The sequence below is a fragment of the Rhinolophus sinicus genome, chromosome 16 (genome assembly GCF_057876585.1).
Source record: "Rhinolophus sinicus isolate RSI-liver-muscle chromosome 16, RSI-T2T, whole genome shotgun sequence".
NCBI lineage: Eukaryota > Metazoa > Chordata > Mammalia > Chiroptera > Rhinolophidae > Rhinolophus > Rhinolophus sinicus.
Genome location: NC_142516.1, coordinates 51,839,053 through 51,860,085, shown reverse-complemented (window position 1 = coordinate 51,860,085; position 21,033 = coordinate 51,839,053). Strand labels below are relative to the sequence as shown.

General features: G+C 39.3%; 1 protein-coding gene across 1 annotated transcript in view; it reads left to right on the top strand.

The window, feature by feature from the left end:
* The first annotated feature begins 11,909 nt into the window (after window positions 1-11,909).
* Window positions 11,910-21,033, top strand: part of GLIS3 (GLIS family zinc finger 3) — a 471,393-nt gene continuing 462,269 nt past the window's right edge. Inside the window, exon 1 of the mRNA XM_074330482.2 lies at window positions 11,910-12,060. The gene's annotated coding sequence lies outside the window, so the exon portion shown is untranslated. The remainder of the gene's footprint in view (window positions 12,061-21,033) is intronic.

Here is a 21,033-nt window from a genome sequence, read left to right as displayed (position 1 = left end):
TTATAAAGGTGATAAAGCTTGCCTTTGGTTCTTCGTATTCTGCTTTCTGAAATCCTTCTTATAGCTCCTGGGCTGTGAAGTGTCACAAGTTTATCTAGCACCCATTTCATTCTGTACTTGGTTTTGACCTAGCTGGATACCATTACAAAGGGAGCTGAGTAGTCCATTTACATCAAGGTATTAATAACTTTGTTCCTGGAAGTTTTTGTTTTTAGTAATCATAGTGACCTCTATAATTTATTGGGACTTACACTGTATTTGACATGTGTTTTCTACTCTAAATACGAGTACATTGCCTAAATGGACGCTTCCTTACAGGAGCCCTATAAAGTTGTTGGGTTTTCCATAGGCCAGCCTGAGGCTCAAGGAAGTTAAGTGAGTCACTTGCCCACAGCTGGTAAGTAGCAGGATTTGCATTGGGGCCTAGGTCTGCCCAATTCCAAAGTCAGAACACTTTCCATTCTGCAACCGTGCCTCAGGGAACTCTTGAAGATGATAATGTCTTCACCCCAAAAAATAACTCCTTTTTTAAAAAAGATTTCTTATTAAAACATAGCTAACATACAATGTTATGTTAGTTTCAGGTGTAAACAATAATTATTCAACATTTACATACCTAAAGCAGTGATCACCATAATAAGTCCAGCAACCATCTGATACTGTACCATGCTATCATATTACTGACTATATTCCCCATGCTGTATGTTATATCCCCATGACTTTTTTCACCTAGAAATTTGAACCTCTTATTCCCCTTCACCTTTACCCCCCCACCATTTTTGAATTTTTCAATTAAAGTTGACATTGAATTTTTTTATATATATTTTAGGGGTACAGCATAGTGATTAGACATTTATATAATTTAAGAAGTGATCCCTGACTAGTCTAGTATCCACCTGGCACTATACATAGTTATTACCATATTATTGACTGTATGTTTTCCCTATGCTGTACTTTACATCCCCATGACTGTTTTGTACTACCAATTTGTAATTCTTAACACCTTCACCTTTTTCACCCTGCCCTCAAACCCTCTTGCCGTCTATCACCCCGATAAATCTAGTACCCCTCTGACACCATGCATAGTTATTACAATGTTATTGACTATATTGCTTGTGCTATACCCTACATCCCCATCACTATAGTGTAGCAACCAATTTGTAGTTCTTAATTCTTCCCCGTTTGCCACCCACTCCCAAGCCCTCTCCCATCTGGTGATCATCAAAATGTTCTCTGTATCTATGAGTTTATTTATTTTGTTCTTTACATTCCACATATAAACGAAATCCCATTGCATCTGTCTTTCTCTCTCTGACACTTCACTCAGCACAATACTTTCCAGGCCCATCCATGCCACCACAGATGGCAAGAACCCATTTCCTTCCCTTGCTGAGCAATATTCCATTGTATATATGTACCATCTTCTCTTTATCCACTAATCTACTGATGGACACCCAGGCTGCCTCCACATCTTGGCCATTGTAAACAATGCTGCAATGAACATATGGATGCACATGTCCTTTAGAAGTAGTGTTGGGTTTCTTTGGATAAATACCCTGAAGTGCGATTATTGGGTCCTTTTTTGTCTCTTGTTATTTATAGCCTTTGTTTTAAAGTCTATTTTGTTTGATATAAGTATTGCTACACCAACATTTTTTTTTCCTTTCCATTTTCATGAAGTAACCTTTTCTGTCCCTTTCCTTTCAATCTGTGCATGTCTTTCAATCTGAAGTGAGTTGTAGGCAGCATATGTAAAGGTCCTGTTTTCTTATCCATGCAGCCACCCTGTCTTTTGATTTGGAGCATTTAATCCATTTACATTGAAAGTAGTTTTCAATAGGTATGTAGTTATTGCCATTTTATTATTCATATTTTTGACTTTTTTTTCCATCTTAAAAAAATTCCCTCAAGATTCCTTGTAATTCTGGTTTGGTGGTGATAAATTCCTTTGGCTTTATCTTGTCTGGAAAGCTCTTTACCTGTCCTTCTATTCTAAATGATAGTTTTGCTGGGTAGAGTAATCTTGGTTGTAGGTCCAGGCTTTTCATCACTTTGAATATTTCCTGCTAATCTCTTCTGGCCTATAAAGATTTTGTTGAGAAATCAGCGGATAATCTTATCAGCTGATAAGGGAGCATAACTAACTGCTCGTAGATAACTAACTGCTTTTCTCATGCTGCTTTAAGGTTCTTTCTTTGTCTTTAACCTTTGGCATTTTAATTATTATGTATCTTGGTGTGGGCCTCTTTGAGTTCATCTTGTTTGGGACTCTCTTTACTTCCTGGGCTTGTATATTTATTTCCTTTGCAAGATTAGAAAAGTTTTCTGTTATTATTTCTTCAAACAGTTTTCAATTCTTTGCTCTCTCTCTTTTCCTTCTGGTACCCCTATAATGCCAATGTTGGTACATGTGATGTTGTCCCAGGGGCCCTTAAAGGCCTCTGTCCTCATTTGTTTGGAATTTTTTTTCTTTTTGCCATTCTGATTGGAGGTTTTATGCTACCTTATGTTCTAAATCACTGACTCGATCCTCTGCTTCATCGAATCTACTGTTGATTCCCTCTAAGGTATTCTTCATTTCAGTTATTGTGTTCTTCATTTCTGACTGGTTATTTTTTATGTTTCTATCTCTATTTTATGTTTCTTGTCTCTTTGTGGAAGTTCTCCCTGAGTTCACTGAGCATCCTTATAACCGGTGTTTTGAACTCTGCCATCTGGTGCATTGCTTGTCTTTATTTTGTTTAGTCTTTTTCTGGAGCCTTGTTCTGTTCTTTTATTTGGGACGTGTTTCTTTGTGTCTCCATTTTTGCTGCCTTCCTGTGTTTGTTGCTATGTGTTAGGAAGGGCTGCTATGTCTGCCGGTCTTAGTAGTGTGGCCTTATGTAGTGTGTGTCTTGTGGGGCCCAGTGGCACAGTCTCCCTGGTTATTTAAGCCAGGTACTACAGGTGTGTCCCTTGTGTGGGCCGTGTGTGCTCTTCTGTTGTAGTTGAGCTTGGTTGTCCTTTGCACATCAGTGGGAGGGTTTTATACTCAGGCTGACTGGTTGTGAAGATTGGCCATGACTACAGCAGAGGAGCTATTGTGTAGGGGTTGACCCTGTGAAACAGGATTCACTTCATCAGGGCTTTGGTACCTGCCCAGTGTGCCCTTTGGATGTGTCATCTTTGGAGGTAGCTGGGTGATGCTCCAGCTGGGTCCGAGGCTGTCCACCAGATGTATTTGCCCCAAGGTCTCCTGGGAGGGGCCTCACCTCAGGACAATGTCAGCCACAGCCTGTGCCCTGCCCAGGGCCACCTGGCATGAGCTACAAGCAATCTGCTGATGACTGCCATCTGTGCTGGTCTTGGAGGTGCCTCGAGAGGCCAAGTCACAGCTCTCTCTAGTGCCAAGTTTAGGGCTGCTCAGCCAGAGGTACAGGACATGCCAAAGCCAGATGGTACTTGTTCAGGTTTTGTGAACCTTTGAGAGGTTTTAGGAAAGTCCGTAGCATGAGCCAAGGCAGGCCGTTTATATAGAAGATCCATGGGAAGAGGCTTTTGTGGGCCTGAAAGTTGGGTGGGGCACGGTTTCAGGGAATCAGGGTGAATGAAACGGTGTTAGCCAGGTGATGGAGACTCAGATATGGCAGCTGCCCGGAGGTGAGTGGGCTCAACAAAGAGACAATGGCTTCCGCCATCTCCTCCGTCTGGGAGAAAGCTGCCCCTTTAGCCCTGTCCCTGAAGCCAGACAACTTAGTTCCTCCTTATATGTCCCCAGTACCTTTTGAGCTGCTGCTCCAGCACTGGAGCGCAGAGTGATCGAGTCTGTCAGTGAGTACGTCTGTACCTGGGCTACTTAAGAGGAGCACCTGGGACTGTAGCTATCCTCGTCTCTCTCAGCCACAGTCTCTATTGGTTTTCACAGCTAGAAGTAATGAAGACTTTTCTCCTTGGCACTGAAACCCAGGGCTGGGGAGTCTGGTATGGCGCTGGGACCCCTCGCTCCTCAGGGCATGGGGACCTCCACAGCCAAGATATCCCTCTCTATTTTTAATGGTCACACATAGGTGTGGGACCAGCCCTTTCCACATCTCCACCCCTCCTACCAATCTCGAGGTAGCTTTTTCTGTGTGTCCTTAGTTGTAGGACTTCATTTCAGCTAGACTTCAGGCAATGTCAATGATGGTTGTTCTGTAGTTTAGCTGTAATTTTGATATGGTCATGAGAGGAGGTAAACACAGCATTTACATATTTTGCCATCTTGACCGGATCAAGAAATGACTATTTGAAGGTGGAATTTGAGGTAGCGTATGATCCTAGAGGAAGAATGACATCTGACCAGAGATCTCATGGACAACTTATGAATTACCCCAGTGCTGCCAATGAGGTGGTTCTTCTGGTCTCAGGATTGCAGTGAGAGAGGCCTAAGAAATCCCTGTGAACAGTGTACTGCTTTGCATGAGGGTGCGGTGCTATGGTTAACTGTGTCTGGGACAATCCCAGGTTCTGGGGTTTTGGCCCTAATAAGGTGGGGCAGGTGGATTCTGGAGGGCAAGCAGAATATATTTATAAGCAATATTGCCTATGAAAAGTGATTCCAGGCAAGAGTGAAAAGGGAAAGGAATCATCACTCAGTGACTCAAGGAAGTGACTCTGGCTAAGGATCTCATGCCTGCTAAAGGGGTGCTATGTCCGTCTCCCCACAGCATAAAGAGAAATGTCCTGGTTTAAGAGTATGAGCTGAATCTTATCCACAAAGCAAATGCTTAGGAAGTTTTGCCTGGAGAATACTGGAGTTTTAGTTAGGGCACCTAATTTCATTTATATAGTTTTGCATGTCATTGATCGATTTGCAAGTATAACATTGTACTCTTTTTTAAAAAAGCCCTCTTGGCTATTAAAAGTTCTCCTTAAGTAGTACAGAGGAGACTGTGAGAAATAAAAGCAGCTCAACAGCTACAGGCGCCAAATTAAGTACAGTACATGTAATTCAGAACATATTTCTCTGTACAGGGATTAGCAGGCCCCAGGAAAAACAACTGAGAGCCATTTCACTGTACAGTTTATGGGAAAGGGTCTGGGTTTGTCGCAGGAGCATCCCAGCCTCTAGCCTATTCCTGATTAAGACCCTTTTTGGGTAACTTCTTGACCTTGGACCTGCTGAGAGACACTCTTGGGCAAGAAATCGGAGTGTAGTCTTTAGTTTTGTTGGTAACACACAGACATCCACACTGCCCTTTGGCCAATGCCCAGAGGCAGTTCTGGAAATGCCTTCCTCATTGCTGAGCTGGGCTGAGTCCAGAGACAAACCCTGGCCCCTGAACTTTGGAAATGCTGAAGCTCAGTACACTTGATTAGTTTTGGTGCTGGTGAATTCCCATACCTCCTTCTCATCTTTTAAAGAAAACTGCCTGAGGTCAGAGGCCTGAGATTTCACAAAAGCAGATCATAGAGCAAGCCGTTTCATGTGCAACGAGGTAATAGAAGCTTTGAGGGTTGCTTGGCTATCGAAGTCTACGCCCAGCCTGTGGTTTTGCCTGGTAAGCGGGGCATAGGAGTCTGGTTGCCTTTGCCTTAAGAGTTTTAGCCTTTAGTGGCACAGGGATATCAAGATAGGGCACTTGTCAGAATCAGAGGAACAGAGAGGTTGTGTTTGTTTACTCGGAGATAAAAAATGAAACCCATTCTTGGTTGGTGGCTGCCATACCCCAGGCTGACATAACTTTCTAAAGAGCTAACTGATCACCGGACCAAACCAACAAACCACTAAGGACTGGAGCTCTGAAGGAGTGCAAGAATTGCATGTCTTAGCCTGAAGGCTCGCTACTTACACCTGCTAAATGTGTAGAAAACAGGACTTGTTTTGTGCGCCATGGGATATGTTGTTCTTTTAAAGTTCACAAAATCTTTTCTGTAGTTCACCAAAGAATAATGTTTTTGCTCAATTTCTGAGAGTATTTATGACCAATTCATTCTTTTTATGCTATTGTTTTCTATTAAGATATAATTGACATATAACATGGTATTAATTTTAGGTGTACAACATAATTATTCAATATTTGTATAAATAGTGAAATGATCAGTACAATAAGTCTAGTTAATAATGGTGACATAATTACATGTCACCGTACAGCTACAAATTTAAAAAAAAAAGAATTAATTCATTATAAATTAAATTTATTGGATTAACATTGGTTAGTAACATTATATAATTTTCAGATTTATATTATCATTTGATATCTGTATGCTTTATTGCATGCTCACCACCTAAAGTCTTGTTTCCTTCTGTTACCATATATATGACCCCCTTACCCATTGCATCTCCCCCCCTCCACGTCTTTTCCTCTCTGGTAACCACCATTTTGTTGTCTGTATCTATGAGTTTGTTTTTGTTGGTTTTGTAGGTCGTTTGTTACTTTTTGTGTTATATTACACATGAGTGAAATCATAGTTTTTGTCCTTTTCTGTTTGACTTGTTTCACTTAGCATAAAGCTATCAAGATCCATCCATGTTGTTACAAATGGCAATATTTCATCTTTTTTATGACTGAATATATACATATATATACATATACATATACATGCATATATATATATACACACGTATATATACATATATACACGTATATATATATACATATGTATATATACGTGTATATATGTATATATACGTGTGTATATATATGTGTATATATATATATGTATATATGTATATATATTCATTCTTTTGATCACTCCATCCAAGTGTTGTTTCCTGGAGTCTGTGGTACAAAGGCACAAGGACAAGCTGAACTCCCAATACCACACCTGGCCCTTTAGTCCTGCTTTGGTCCCGATTATCTTCCCTCCAACTGCCTTTGTCCTGATCATCTCTATGCCCATGAAAGCCTGTGGGTGGCCAGTGAAAGAAATCCTCCTACACAAAGACAGCCTAACCCAAGACAGAGTTTTCTTTAATGGCCATCTGTAAGAGGCATGGCTATTTGGTTACCATTCAGTGCTCTTTAATGCTGGGGATGAGAAAAGGTTCTTGGTTTTACCCAGAATATGCCCCACCATGGTTCAGCCATCCATGTTTCCATGCCCTCACAGGCCAAAAGGACCCAGGGTGACTTGTGAGCTATTTTTAATTTGGAGATCAATGACCGAGGGACCGTACACAAAGAGCCCAGTGTAATTTTAGTAGTTACAGGCCAACCTCAGGTTTTCCCCTTGTTCTTTAACCATATCCCCACTTGACCTTGAGAAAATCAGTTAACCACCCAAAAGAGGGAACTACTGGGTATTGCCTGAGCTTTACTGATGTTAGCAAAACTCAATACAAAGGCTGCATTTTTAATTTAAGGGAGCTATAAGGTGAACCCAGATAAGCTTCTATAATGACAGAAGTCTCCTTTGTCATCCTAGTTGTGAATCTAACTTCATGAACATGATAGTTTGAGCTTGCACTGAACATTTTATGAAAAGGAGGATATTTTACAAAATGATCTTGCTTATTTTTTTTAACCTAGAACAGCATTAACCGTCTGGGGTTAAATCAAACTTGTCAGATCTAAAACACAACTCAAATAGAAGCACTACTTATTTTTTTTCTCTATACTCAGAATTTTTTTGAAAAAGAGAAATGTGTGTTAATTTTCTCTGAAAATGAACTTTTTGTGCTCCAGATTTCTAGTTCAGAGATAAAATTGGATCCTTTGAAGAGGTTTAGAAACTAATTTTAAAAACCTAAGGCTCATCAGTAAGTGACAGAGTCCTTGGGTACCACTTTATGCTCCCTAGTGCAAGGACCACAGTATTTTGTTTAAAACAAAATTATTAATTATCTTTTGATGTCCATCATTAAGCAATCCAGATTATATTGTTTTTGCTCTGTTTGCCCATGAAAACTTTACTAATTCTGATCAATTAAATGGACGGTTCATTTTCAATCAGTGTAAAATCTGAATAATAAAAAATTCTTAGAGAAAGGTATTTTTGTGTTTTTAAATATATATTCTAATACTTTGTAATAAGCTCAAGCACTGAAAAATATTTTCTGAGACATGTAAAAGTTTTCTCCTCACTCCACCCCCCAAATCTTGATAAATATATATATGTATATAATTTGTTTTTAGTTTTGGAAATTTGAAAAATACAGAACAGTATGAAAAATGATAAACAGCCTATATACCCACTACCCATTAATATTTTACTATATTTACTTTTAGTCTTTTTTAATTTAAAAAATAAAACATTATAGATCAAATTGAAGTTCCTTTGTTTCCCATTTTCTGTCTTATCCCACACCCAGAAACAGTTGATGTTATGAGTCTAAGATGTATTCTTAAAATATTTTAAAATAATTTTATGTGCATACTTATATGTTGAAGGACAATATGTACTAGTGTATGTATATGTTTTTTAAATGTACATGAGGAACAATTTACCCTACATATTTTTTTGTATAATCATATAAGTTCCTTTTCTCATTCAACATTGATTTATTCATGACTATCTCTAATAGTGGATAAGTTTTATTTGTATTATTTATGGTCTGTGACATATTTGGAATTATACCATTTTAGTTTGTTTTTGTTTTTCTATTTTGTTTACCTTTTCCCTTCTCACCTTCTATTGAGTGGTAAGTTTTTATTTATTTCTCCTTCTTTCCTCTACTAGTTTGAAAGTTACACATTCTATGTCTAGTCCTTTGGTAGATACCTTTAAAATTTTGTAACATACAACTCATGTTACAATAAAATAAATACTAAAGTTAATTTATATTCTCCTTCTAAACAGGAAAGGAATTTAGCACCTTTTCTTTTTACTACAAACATTCTTCTTCAGTATCCTATGTTACTATTGTTTAAAGCTTTAGTTCTACCTTGTTTTTATTTATTTATTCTTTTAATAATTTGTAAAATTTGTCAGTTATAGTTGACATGCAATATTATATTAGTTTCAGGCATACAACATAGTGATTAGACATTTATATAACACAAAGTGATCACCCCAATAAATCTAGTACCCATCTGACACTATACATAATTATTACAATATTATTGACTATATTCCCCATGCTATACTTGATATCCCCATGACTATTTTGCAACCAATTTGTACTTTTTAATCCCTTTCCCCTTTTCACCCATCCCCCAATCCTTCTCACATCTGGCAACCATCAAAATGTTCTCTGTATCTATCAGTTTGTTTCTGTTTTGTTTGTTTGTTTATTTTATAGTTTAGATTCCACATATAAATGAAATCATATGGTATTTGTCTTTCCCTGTTTGACTTATTTCACTTAGCATAATACCCTCTAGGTCCATCCATGTTGTTGTAGATGGCAAGATTTCATTCTTTTCTATGGCTGAGTAATATTCCCTTTATACATGTATCACTTCTTTCTCCTTTCATCTATTGATGGATACTTAGGTTGCTTCCCTATCTTGGCTGTTGTAAATAATGCTGCCAGGAACATACGGATGCATATGTCTTTTCAAGTTAGTGTTTTGGGTTTCTTCAGATAAATACCCAGAAGTAGAATTGCTGGGTCCTTTTTTGTCTCTTGTTATAGCCTTGTTTTGAAGTTTATTTTGTCTGATATAAGTATTGCTACCCCATTTTTTTTTTTTCATTTCCATTTTCATGAAATATCTTTTTCTACCCCTTTACTTTCAGTTGATGTGTTTCTTTCAATCTGAAGTGAGTCTCTTGTAGGCAACATATGTAAGTGTCTTGTTTTCTTATCCATTCAGCCACCCTATCTTTTGATTGGAGCATTTAAACCCATTTATATTTAAAGTAATTATTGATATTAGTTATTACCATTTTATTATCCATATTTTTCATCTGTTTTTTTCCTTCTTCTTCCTAAAGAAGTCCCTTTCACATTTCTTTTAATACAGGTTTGATGAACTCCTTTAGCTTTTTCTTATCTGGGAAGTTGTACCTTGTTTTTAAATACAAAAGAATGGTTATTATTGTTAGTAGTTAACATATTTTTAGAATTTTTCCCCCCTCACCATTGCTGTTAAATTCCATCTTTCATTCTTGCTAATGTTTCTCTTTCAGAAGTTCTTTTGGTGAGGGTCCGTTAACTCCCTTGGGCTTTGGATGCATAAAAAAGTTTTTATATTATTTTCACTTTTGAGTGATTATTTATCTGTGGTAGAATTTCATTGTGTCAGATTTTCCTCTTGAACACTTTGAAGATAGAATTCATTTTCTTCTGGCATCTGTTGCTTCCAAGAAGTTTGCTGTTAGTCAGTAGTAGCCAGTCTGAATGTGTGATTTTTCATGTTGAGATAATCTGCCTTTTTTTCTGTATGATTTTCAAATTTGCTCTTAATAGTCTGTCATTTCACTACAATGTGTCCATGTTCGGAATTCTTTTTATTTATCTTGCTCGTGACTCAGTGTGGTTTTTATTTATTTTTTAATCTTAAGTATTTCTTTGGTTCTGGAAAAATTTCACGTGTTATCTCTTTAAATATTGCCTCTTTCCTAATTTGTCTATTTCATTCTTCTGGAATTTCTACTAGGAATATATTGAACTGTTCCCTTTCTTTCCTCTATGTCTTTGAGAATCTTGCTCATATTTACTTTATATCTTATTTCTCGTGCTGTTTGCTGTTATTTTTTTCAGCTTCAGTTCACTAATTCTCTTTTCAGTTGTTTCTTTTTATTTAAGTGAGCACATTTTCTTTTTCTCTTTTTTGTTTCTTTGTTTGCTTTGAGCATATTTTCGTTTCTTGAGTTCCTATGCAGTTCTTTTTCAAATCCAATTGTTTCTGTTTCATACTCTCCTATTAGTTAGGCATTCATATTTTTTCCCCTTTGTAACAAGGATACCACTTTAAAAATATTTTCGCTGTTTTATTTCCCTGTCCTGAAAATCTTATTGCCAACATTGCAGTGTGACTTCAGAGCCTCTAGGAAAAGAGATGGGAAATACCCACCATTTAAAAAAAAGATATTAATCAGCTCTTATCATCCAGTTAGAGTCTGTTTGAATCTACAAGAAAATAAGCTTGAAGTCCAGCTTTAAATGTGGAGAAGTTATTTTAATCAGCCTTAAGGTTTAAGGAAGAAAGCAGGGGGTTATTATGTAGGGAGAGTAGAAGCCCAGAACCCACTACTTCAAGGCAGAACCCACTACTTCAAGGCCGTGGGTATAGGCAGGATCAATGGGTTTGCAAGCTCTACAGTCACACAGGCCTGTGCGTAGAAAAGCCCTGTATTGTGGTTTTATGCTCTGCTGTCACCATCTTGAAATTTCTAATAATTTTTGAACAAGGAGCCCTTACTCATTTTCCACTGGACTCCAAAAATTGCATAGCTGTTTCTAGTACTAGGGGAAGTCCTAAGAGACAGGAAGAGTTAAGTAAAATAAAAACTTACCTTTATTAATCCCAGAGCACTATGGGTAGAAGAGGCAGGAGAGACGGTGAGTGAGACATATGGATTCCACTTCCCCCTTGGCCCGGGAAGGAGGATATTGTGTGACTTGAGAGGAACACCAAAAGTGGGGGCCTTTTGTCCCATTTACCAATTTGGACCCTGGAAGGAGAATTCAATCCCCCACCTCCAAAACCAAGAATAAAGCAACTGAAAGAGACTTTAAAATAAAAATGTTTTTTAAGATTTTCAAAGAGATATATCACAACAGGTTTGTAAATATACTCACTCTGTACTCAGGTGAACAGAGAAAATGTAGTTTAAAAGTTTTTTCTTTAACCATTCAAATTTCATTAATAGTTTCCATCCATATAGAAGTGGGAAGAAAAATCTAGGTTTTGAGTCAAATCCAGTAAACCTGGTCCAGTGCACTAATTGAAACAGTCTCTTTAAGCTTAATTTTTCTTCTTTAAACAAGCCCAGTTGCTCGGATTTCCACCCACCAATTCTCCCTTTGCTATCCCAGTTAGTGAGTATGCCCGGAAGGATGTAGCCAATATGGCCTTGTGGTGGCCCCTGAAGGATGGCAACTTCTTCCTGAGGATGGTGAGCTGGCAAGATAGCACCCTTGGTCCCTGGTGACACTGTGAAGATGCCGTATCAGCTCTGGATGGCCTACCTCCTGTGAACTTCTTTTAGGTGAGAGAGAAATGTACTTTTATTTTGTTGAAGTGACGATCATTTTAAATGTTCTCTTATGTGCAGACAAACTTGAAGTATCTATAGATACTTAGGCTGAGTCTAACTTTTTGCTGTTAAAAGCTGTGTTGCAATTAGTGTACTCATCCAAACAGCTCTGCACATTTCTCTGAGAAATTTTAGACTATATTCTTAGGAGTTAAATGATCAATTAAAAGAGTTGTGACCATTTTTTATTGTTTTGTGAAATACCTTACTTGGGCAGGCATTCTTAATGTGGATCCTCCTGGGCAGTGAACAAATGGGGTGGTAGAAATGCACGTCCTGAATGTGTAGGACCCTGACTGGAGGTGTGGTGCTGGGAAATGGTTGACATGACATGGAAAATGTAGATGAGAGCCAGGTGTCCCCATGTCAGCCCAAAACTCCACTCTGTCCCCTTACTAGAATGGTTAATGGGTCCAAGTCAAAATTATAAAATAAAATAGTTGTGTTTCAAGCCTGTCAGGTAGCTAATCTTAGGACTTTCACTAGAATTTGAATTAAATTGTAAAGCAATAGACAAAAAAAAAGAAAATCTGCTCTGCTGGGTCCATTCCTTTCCAGGATTTTTGTTCACTCTGGATTATTGAGAGGTTCTTATTGTTAGTGGATTATGGAAATCAGTAGTTCTTAAACTACAGCACATTTAAAAATCCACCTAAAAGCCTTTTAGAAAATGTGCATTTCTGAGCTCCATATATTCTGATTCAGTTTGTCAAGGGTGGGGCCAGGATATGCACTCTTACCTTTACACCAGTTCGAGAAGTACTTAGCTAGACACTTTAAAGATTTTTTTCAGCTATTGGTTGAAATCCCATCCATCGATAAATCTTATTACCTCACTGCTTATTAATCCTTCTAGAGATCTGACCAAAGATGGCACAGAGGTGCAACTGAGATTGGCAATTCTTGTCCTTTCCATCAGTTGATTGACATTTTGTGGCTCTGGATTTCAAGTGATGGCCACACTTGTGAATAATGAATATGATATTTTACGAATTATTTAATCTATTTTTTATTCCTCTTAAATCAAGACACCATATGGCTTCCTATCCTTTTAATCAACGAGTTTCAGTGCTTCAGGGGCAGGGTTAGAACGCCAAAGTCGTCACTCAGCTTTGACTGTCAAATGAAGCTTTTTATGTATTGTGTCCTCAGGGAGAAAGTGCTGTTGAAAGCTAGGCTGCATCAAGAGAAAAAAGGCATTTCTAAATTTCTAAAGCTCCTTTTATATATCATTTATTTCTAATTTTTTTGGATTCTTAATTAGAGAATGAGGTCTGCAAAATTTCTGCTTTTCACATTTTCTTAAGGTGTTCTTTGCAGCCATGTACACTATCAATTTTAATAATGTCTTTCCTTCAATGGATGTCAAGTTCTTTGGCAGTTAAAATAAGTGTAATAATTGAAACAGTAATATTCAGTTCCTCTGTCTGTATTTATTTTTTGTCTCCTAGATCTCACTGATTTGAAAGAAGCATATTAAAATCTCCTACTATAACTGTATTTTATCTATTTCTTTCAGCATTTTTGCAGTCAAATTGTACTCGAATGCTTAAAAACAACAACAAAAAACAAATTCAACAACACAATCCCTTGCCTTCCACTTCCACAGCCCTATATTCACACTTCCCAGAAACAACAGCTTTCAACTCTGCTTTATCATCTGGTGGTTAATTCAAATTAAATTTACTTTTTAAATTTTAAATATTATCTATTGACTTTCTACTTTGGAAAAGGAGTTTGGGGAGAAATGGAAATAAACACCTATATTCAATCTGCCATACTTAAAGTCTTTAAGGAGGGGGAAAATGAGGAACAAAGGGAAGTGGTGAGATATGCAGACCCTGGTTCCTCCTCTGTAGTTCAAAACCCCAGTTAGGGGGTAGTGAGTCTTAGAAAAATAAGATATATTTAAAAATATTTATTGAGCACCTATTGTTCTAGTAAAATGCCCTCATGAACTTGCATTCGATTGAGAGAGCCAGACTGTAAACAAATACGTAAAATACTTGTCAATTGGTAAAGAAATGCTATGGAGAAAACAAAGCAAGGAGCAGGGTAGCATAAGGAGGAGGGTTGGGGGTGGGCTTGTGATTTCTCACGAGAGTCGTTATAGAAGGCTTGACCAAGAAAGCATCTGCACGAATGCCCGAAGTACGTGAAGGAAATGGCTAAGGGTATTCTAAGAAGAGCAGAATGAATGAAGGACAGGGGTAGGAAATGAGGTCAGTGAGATAATGGTGGGGTCCAGTGGCAGGAAAGGGTGAGAGTAGATTGTGTAAGGATGGAAATTTCTGGAGACTTTTAAATAGAGGAGTGACCTATTTGACTTTAGGGATAATTCTAGCTGTTATATTGAAAATAGACTGAAGGGAGACAGCATAGAAGCAGACCAGTCAGGTGACTAAGCTATTATCCAAGTGAGAGATAACTATGTGTTGGACCAGAGTTATAGTGGTGAAGACAGTGAGAAGTGTGAATTCTGGATATATTTTGAAGGCAGAGCCATCGAGATTTCTAATGGATGATCTTTGGCAATCAGAGAGGAAGAGACAAGGAATTTTGTTCGAGGGACTAGAAAGAGACAATTGCTAATTCCTGGATTAAGGAAGATTGTAGAAGGAGGTGGTTTTAGAGGGAAAGATCAGAATTTAGTCATGGACAGGTCAGATTTGAGATGCCTATTGGGTATCTAAGTCAAACTGTGGACTATACAGTTGGGTATTTGAATCTAGATTTAGATTGAAAGTGAAATTTGGGAATCATTAGCACAAGTGATATTTAAAGTCAGGAGATTAGATGAGAACATCAAGGGAGTGAGTGGGTATTAAAGTGAAGACAGGAGAAGAGGAGAAGAGAAGAGAGGCGAGGAAAAGAGAGGAGAGAGCCTAAGGTCTGAGCTCTGGGTCACTCCACATTTTCAGGTCAGAGGAGGAGTTAGAGAAGAGTTGATAATGAAGGTAGAAGAAACCCAGGATTTTTAGGAAGCCAAGTAAAGGAAGTATTTCAAGGAGAAAACTCGATCAATTTTGTCAAATGCTGCTGAAATGTTAAGTATGATGAAGACTGAGAATTGATCACTAGATTGAGCAATATGGAGGTCATTAGTGACCTTGAAAAGTGTAGTTGCAGTGGAATGGTGGCAGGGGGACGGAGGGGAACCATGGAGGAAGTCAAAGTGGTGAATGCAGACAAATCTTATCAGGAGTTTTGCTGTAAAGGGGAGCAGAGAAGTGGGGTGGTAGATGGAAGGTGGATGGAAGAGGATGTGGATTCAAGGTAAGAGAAGAAATTGCAATATGTTTGAGTGTTATGGGATGGAATCAGTAGAGAGTAAAAAGGTGGTGCTGGAGACGGGGGAGAATAGCTGGCAATGGGATCTAATGCTGAAATGGAGAAGTTGTCTTCAGTTAGGAGAATGGATGGCTTGTTCATAGGAACAGGAGAGAAAGAATATGAGGGCACAAATATAAGGGTTGGATAGAGGTGATGGTTCAAGCCTATGGATGCTTTTCTATCGGTTCCCATATTCTCAATGAATTCGATGAACTTTCATCAGCTGAAAGTGAGTGTGAGTAATTGCTGGGGTTTGGGGAGAGGAGAGAAGGTATGAAATAAGTCATGAAGGAAAGTGTGAGAGTAAATGATCTAGGGCCACATTAAGACCTACTTGAGGTCAATGACCTCAAATTTAAAATGAGACCTGTCTGCATAACTGTGAATTTATCCCTCCCTTCTTGGGTGCAGTCTGGGAAAATTTTAACCTCCAATGTTGCCAGAGTACTAGATTGGAAGTAACTAAAGAAGGATGGAGATAGTCGGGAAGAGAGCAGTTTTGACTTACAGAATGTAGCACATGCCTTTTGGGGGAGAGAATTCCACTAGGAAAATCTGTTCCCTCAAAGGGAACACAAAAATGCTCAGGGAACCAATGGACCAGAAGAGATAAGAAAGCTTCTGGATTAGAGATAAGGACTATTTACAGTCAGAGGATACCTCACAGATAATAGACTCTAGCTGTAGTATTATTAGTTTCCAAAAGAATTACATAGGATCAGGTCCCTACAATAGCCAGCAGGTTCAGATGCCCAAGGAGATCAGCCCTGTCTTCCCATGGACAATTGCAAAGACACGGAGATCAGCATGTGGGCCACCCCTCCTACACCTGCCCTCCTGCCACCATAAGTATGAGCACATAGAAGTTCACACAGAAGGCCCAGGAGCCATCTTGGTAAGGGAAATGGGGAAGGAAGATACATTCTGAAAGATGGAACATTTCTTACAAAGACACTAGGGTGAGACAAAATAATGTGTTGTAGTGGAATTAACTGAGATATATTTGATTGGTAAATTGAAGTCTTCCTGTACCTCTTTCACTTTTACCCATTTGGCAGACTGGGAGCTCAAAAGTTGGATGTTATTGGTTGTGGGAAATAAGTCAACATAGCTTTTTTCACTTGATTAGTAGTTCATAAACTTCTACTTTGGTATAGAATTTTGGATTATTTAAGGATTTACAAATTTAGAACATGCCTATTATTCCTATTCCCCTGTGGTGATTAAAAGTTGGCCATGTAAGAAAATGTTAAAAGTATAAAGAAGTCTGGAGAGAAAGAAAAAGGGAATAGAGTCAGACATTCTAGGGGAATGCTAACCTCACACTAGATCAAGCCTTTGTGAATTCACCGGTGAGCAAAAAGCAAAGACTTCTCACCAACTGGTGTTAGATATTGACTTCTCCCCCATCTTTGTATCTTGGTCAATATCCACATGAGAATGTCTGCTCGGAGAAGTCCGGTACCACCTAAAATATGCTGTTGTGATTATTATTATTATTATTACTTTGAATAATAAATTGCCATGGAGCTTTCAGTATCACATGCATTAGAGAGATTTCCAGTTTTTCATTTTGACGCTGGGTGCATAAGTGAATCCTCCTCCCTCCACCACCATTCATTAGCTGTTGGGCTGCATCTTAGATGTCTCCAGTACCTGAGTGGGGAGTGTCCTGTGGTTTGACAGTGCTGCAGCTGTTTGAGGATTTTGCCTTTTGTCAATCCAAGCCAAGGGCCACTGAAACTCAGGAGAATCATGTGTTCTCTAAAAGTGGAGATGAAATGAGGGCAACGTAGGTTTTCCCAGGGCTTTGTGCAGTGTTCAAGTTGTGTGTTCATCAGTGATCCGATGGGCAGACAAGCACAATTAGGAAGTTTCCCAGTGGAATCCAACGCACTAGCATCTGAGAGAATGGGTCATCTAGAGCCATCTTGGGCCACATCTCTATCTTTACCAAGAAGAGCCTAGCATGACAGAATGTGCTACCTTAGAATTGGAGCTGTTTCATGTTAGGTGGCATCTGGATCTAGAGACATCTGTTATCCCTGCTTTCCTCCCAAAATTTAACCCTGCCAGATAGCTGTCAGGATCAGTGATAATGTATTTAAAGAAGCAGGCATATACTAGGTGCTTAAGAAATGCTCAGTGTTATTAACAGAAACAACGAGAATAGCATTAGTCTAGGCCTATAGTTTTCAGAGATTCTTTTTTAGAAGTCCATGGTTAAAAAGGGAAATTTAATTTAAACCAATGATTTTCTGGCTATGCATAGACGATTCTCTGAAGCTTGTTAAAAACACATACCCTGGTGTCCTAAACATTCTGATTCATTAGCTTTGGGGTAGGGGGTGGGTTCCTATGTAGTTTAACAAGTTCTATAGGTGATACTGATGTACAGACCAATGGTTCTCAGTCCTGGCTGTATATTAAAGTATTATTAACTGGGAAGCTATGAAAATTACAGATGCTAGCGCCGCATCTGGACCAACTAAATCAGAATCTCTGGGCAGGAGGGCACTGGTGTTTTAAAAACTCCTCGTGGGGTTCTAATGTGCCACTAAAGTGCTACACGTTGGTTTATAGCATCAGCACCTGAGGTGCTTGTAAAACATCCCAGTGTGAAAGCCCTACTGATGCTCTTCTGAACCCGATTTCTTTGTTGGAAACCCAATGATCTGCATTCTACGAAACTCCATAGGTTCTTATGCATAACTGATTTTGAGAGTCACAGTTCTATGCCAATAGTCTCAAACTTGGCTGCACATTGGAATCACCCGGGGTAATTTAGATTTAAAAAGTACTGTTAACCTCGTCTCACCTCCAGATATTCTCATTGAATTGGGGTGAGGTGTGGCCTGCACGTTAAGATTTTTTTGAAGCTTTCTAGGGATTCCAATATTAAACAAACGTGAGAACCAGTGGTCTCTGGACCAATAGCATCAGCATTATCTTCTGGGAACTTGTTAGAAATGTAGATTCTCAGGCCTCAGCCCAGAGTGATTGAATCGGAAACTCTGGGGGGTGGAGCCCACTAATCGGTACTTTAAGAAGTGCCCTGGGTGATTCTGATGCACTCTAAAGTTTGAGAACCTGTGGACCAGACCTTGTTAATTAGCATGAATCAATTAGCAAGGTTTTAATGGATTAGGTTCCCCGGTTGACACTGATTCAAAGGGCTTGGCCCAGTCAATTTCAATTGCGACAGTGGGGAAGGCTGTCCGGGTACAGCCCTAGATGAGGGGTGCCAACTGAGTACAAAGCTGTGCAGAGTTCAGCTTCTGGGTGTGTGTGGCAAATGAGCTCTGAGATCAACTCGATACACACTGATTCTTCCTCAGTTGAAAAGCTGTGCTCTACCAAAAGACAGCCCAGCCTACCTGTGGCAGCCCAAGGCCTTTCTCAACAGCTGTCCCAGGCTTTGGTGAGAACAGGACAGTAGACGTCACTTGTGGCAGGCTGTTACAATTCAGGTTCCTGGGCCCAAGGCCAACAGATTCTGGTTATCTGAGTGTGGGCTGGGCACCAGAAAACGGCATTTTAAACCAGCACCCACAGTGATCTGATGCAGGTGATGTGTAAACCAAACTCTGAAAAACATTGGTTTGAATGGGTTGTTGTCTCAAGGCTTTGTGAGACCAACTTGTGAGACCTTCAGATTCTATCCCTGGTTCAGCTTCAGAACGTCTGGGCTCCTCCATCAGTGTATGGATAGCAAACCCAGGTCACTGTGTGCAAAGTTGCTGGCCAAGCTCTCCTTCCCAGTGTCTGGTTCCAAAGCAAGGCTTTTGATGTCAATGAGAAACTCCATTTTAGTTCCAGGCCTCTCACGCCCAATCATTGCATTGCAGTCTGGCTTTGCAGTGCCACTCCGGTGTTCCCGCCCTTGCTTAGGAAACTTTGCTGTATGAAAAATCCAATTTGATTCACCTGACCCTAACTGCTCCTGACTGAGGAAAATCACAGGGGCCAGAAGCAACAGGTTGCAAAGGCTCCTTCCCTTCCGAATATAAACCCAAAACGCTGCACACGTTTGGGCTCTAGGCGGCGCCAGCCTTTTGGAAAACAAGGCTGTTTATGTAACAGAGCTTGGCAGTTTGAGCGGCTGTGTAAATGTCATTCTTCAAAAATAAAGACGAAACTCTCAGTTAACTCAAACAGGAGCAAATTAAAAAGTAGAATGAAACGTCTATTTCGTGAACGCAATTCATACGCCGTCTTTGGTACTTCAAAATGATACCTTTTCTCCAAATGATAACTGGCACCCTCCCACTGGCATTAGCTAGGCAGTGACAAAACAACAACAGATCAATTCACTCACTTCAGTGAAGAAGAAAAAGCCAGTCATTTAGGATGGGATTCTTGTGACTCACACAACTGGAGACTGAATCCTTTCTATGCAACCAAGCATAAGCCAAGCCACTGACACATGACTGAGGTATTGAGTTTATCGCCTAAATGTATTGAGGAAGTTGTGTATTGAGAGTCTGAATTGTTTTTAAAACCAAAAGATGATTCTTTTTCCTTATGAACTCACCGGGAGGATCCTTGAAAATATTTTCAACTATTTCAAAGCTATGTCTGTGACACATAAAGCCACCTCATTTCAAGGGCTTTGTGTGTCCTGTGTGCTAATGTAGAATCTCAACCTTGGAATCACTTAGGAAGCTTTTAAAAATCCCAAGGCTCAGGGCACATACCCTAAACCAATTAAGTAAGGATCTGGAGGTGGGACCTAGGCAACGGTACTTTTTGAAGCTCTTCAGGTGATACAGTGTGAAGCTACCTCTTTGGTTTCTTTACTTTCTATTTTTAGCTCTTACCCCTGGAGTTCAGACCCTAGTTTCTGGGCCTGGATGCAGGGACGAATCTCCAATACTCACATTTCTTTCTCCCAATTTCTCTTTCTCTTTCGGTTTTTCTTCAAGTCTCATGCAGACTGATCCCTAGGGGGCCCATCTCCAGTATTTTATGCCCATCATCCCAGACCTCTCTGGAATCCAACGGTGGCTACACCTTGACCTCAAGCTTGGAGCCCCACCACACAGTAATTGAATGGCAGATATAAAAGATAATAGATTGTCTAGTATGGAGGTTTCTAGATACCAGTCCAAGGACTAAGTCTTATCCTGAATAAGAATAACCTAGGGAGTTTGTTAAATAGATATTTCTGGACTCAACCCAAGAAAGTCGTGTTTGGTAGGTCCGGGGAAAGACCTGGAAAGATGTGTTTTAACAAGCTAAGCTTTTGGGGGAAGCTGATCTAGTCCAATGGCTCCACTGCATAGAGGTAACAGAATCTCAGAGGGGATATGACTAGTTCAAGGTCACTTAACTAGTTAGGAGAAAAGACAAAATTAGAATCCAATGTCCTGACTCCTACGAAAAGAGGTCATGCTATGGACAAATATAATTTTTATATTTCAAAAATATTTTTAAAAAATCCAATGAATTTTTTTTCCCCAACCTTACCAACATTAGGGAAAGAGCGAAGCATTCTGGAAAGTCAGATCTGGGTTCTAGCTCCTGTTTAGCCACACATTAACTGTGTGGTTTGGGGCAAGTATTTTCATCTTTCTGAGCCCCAGGTTCTTC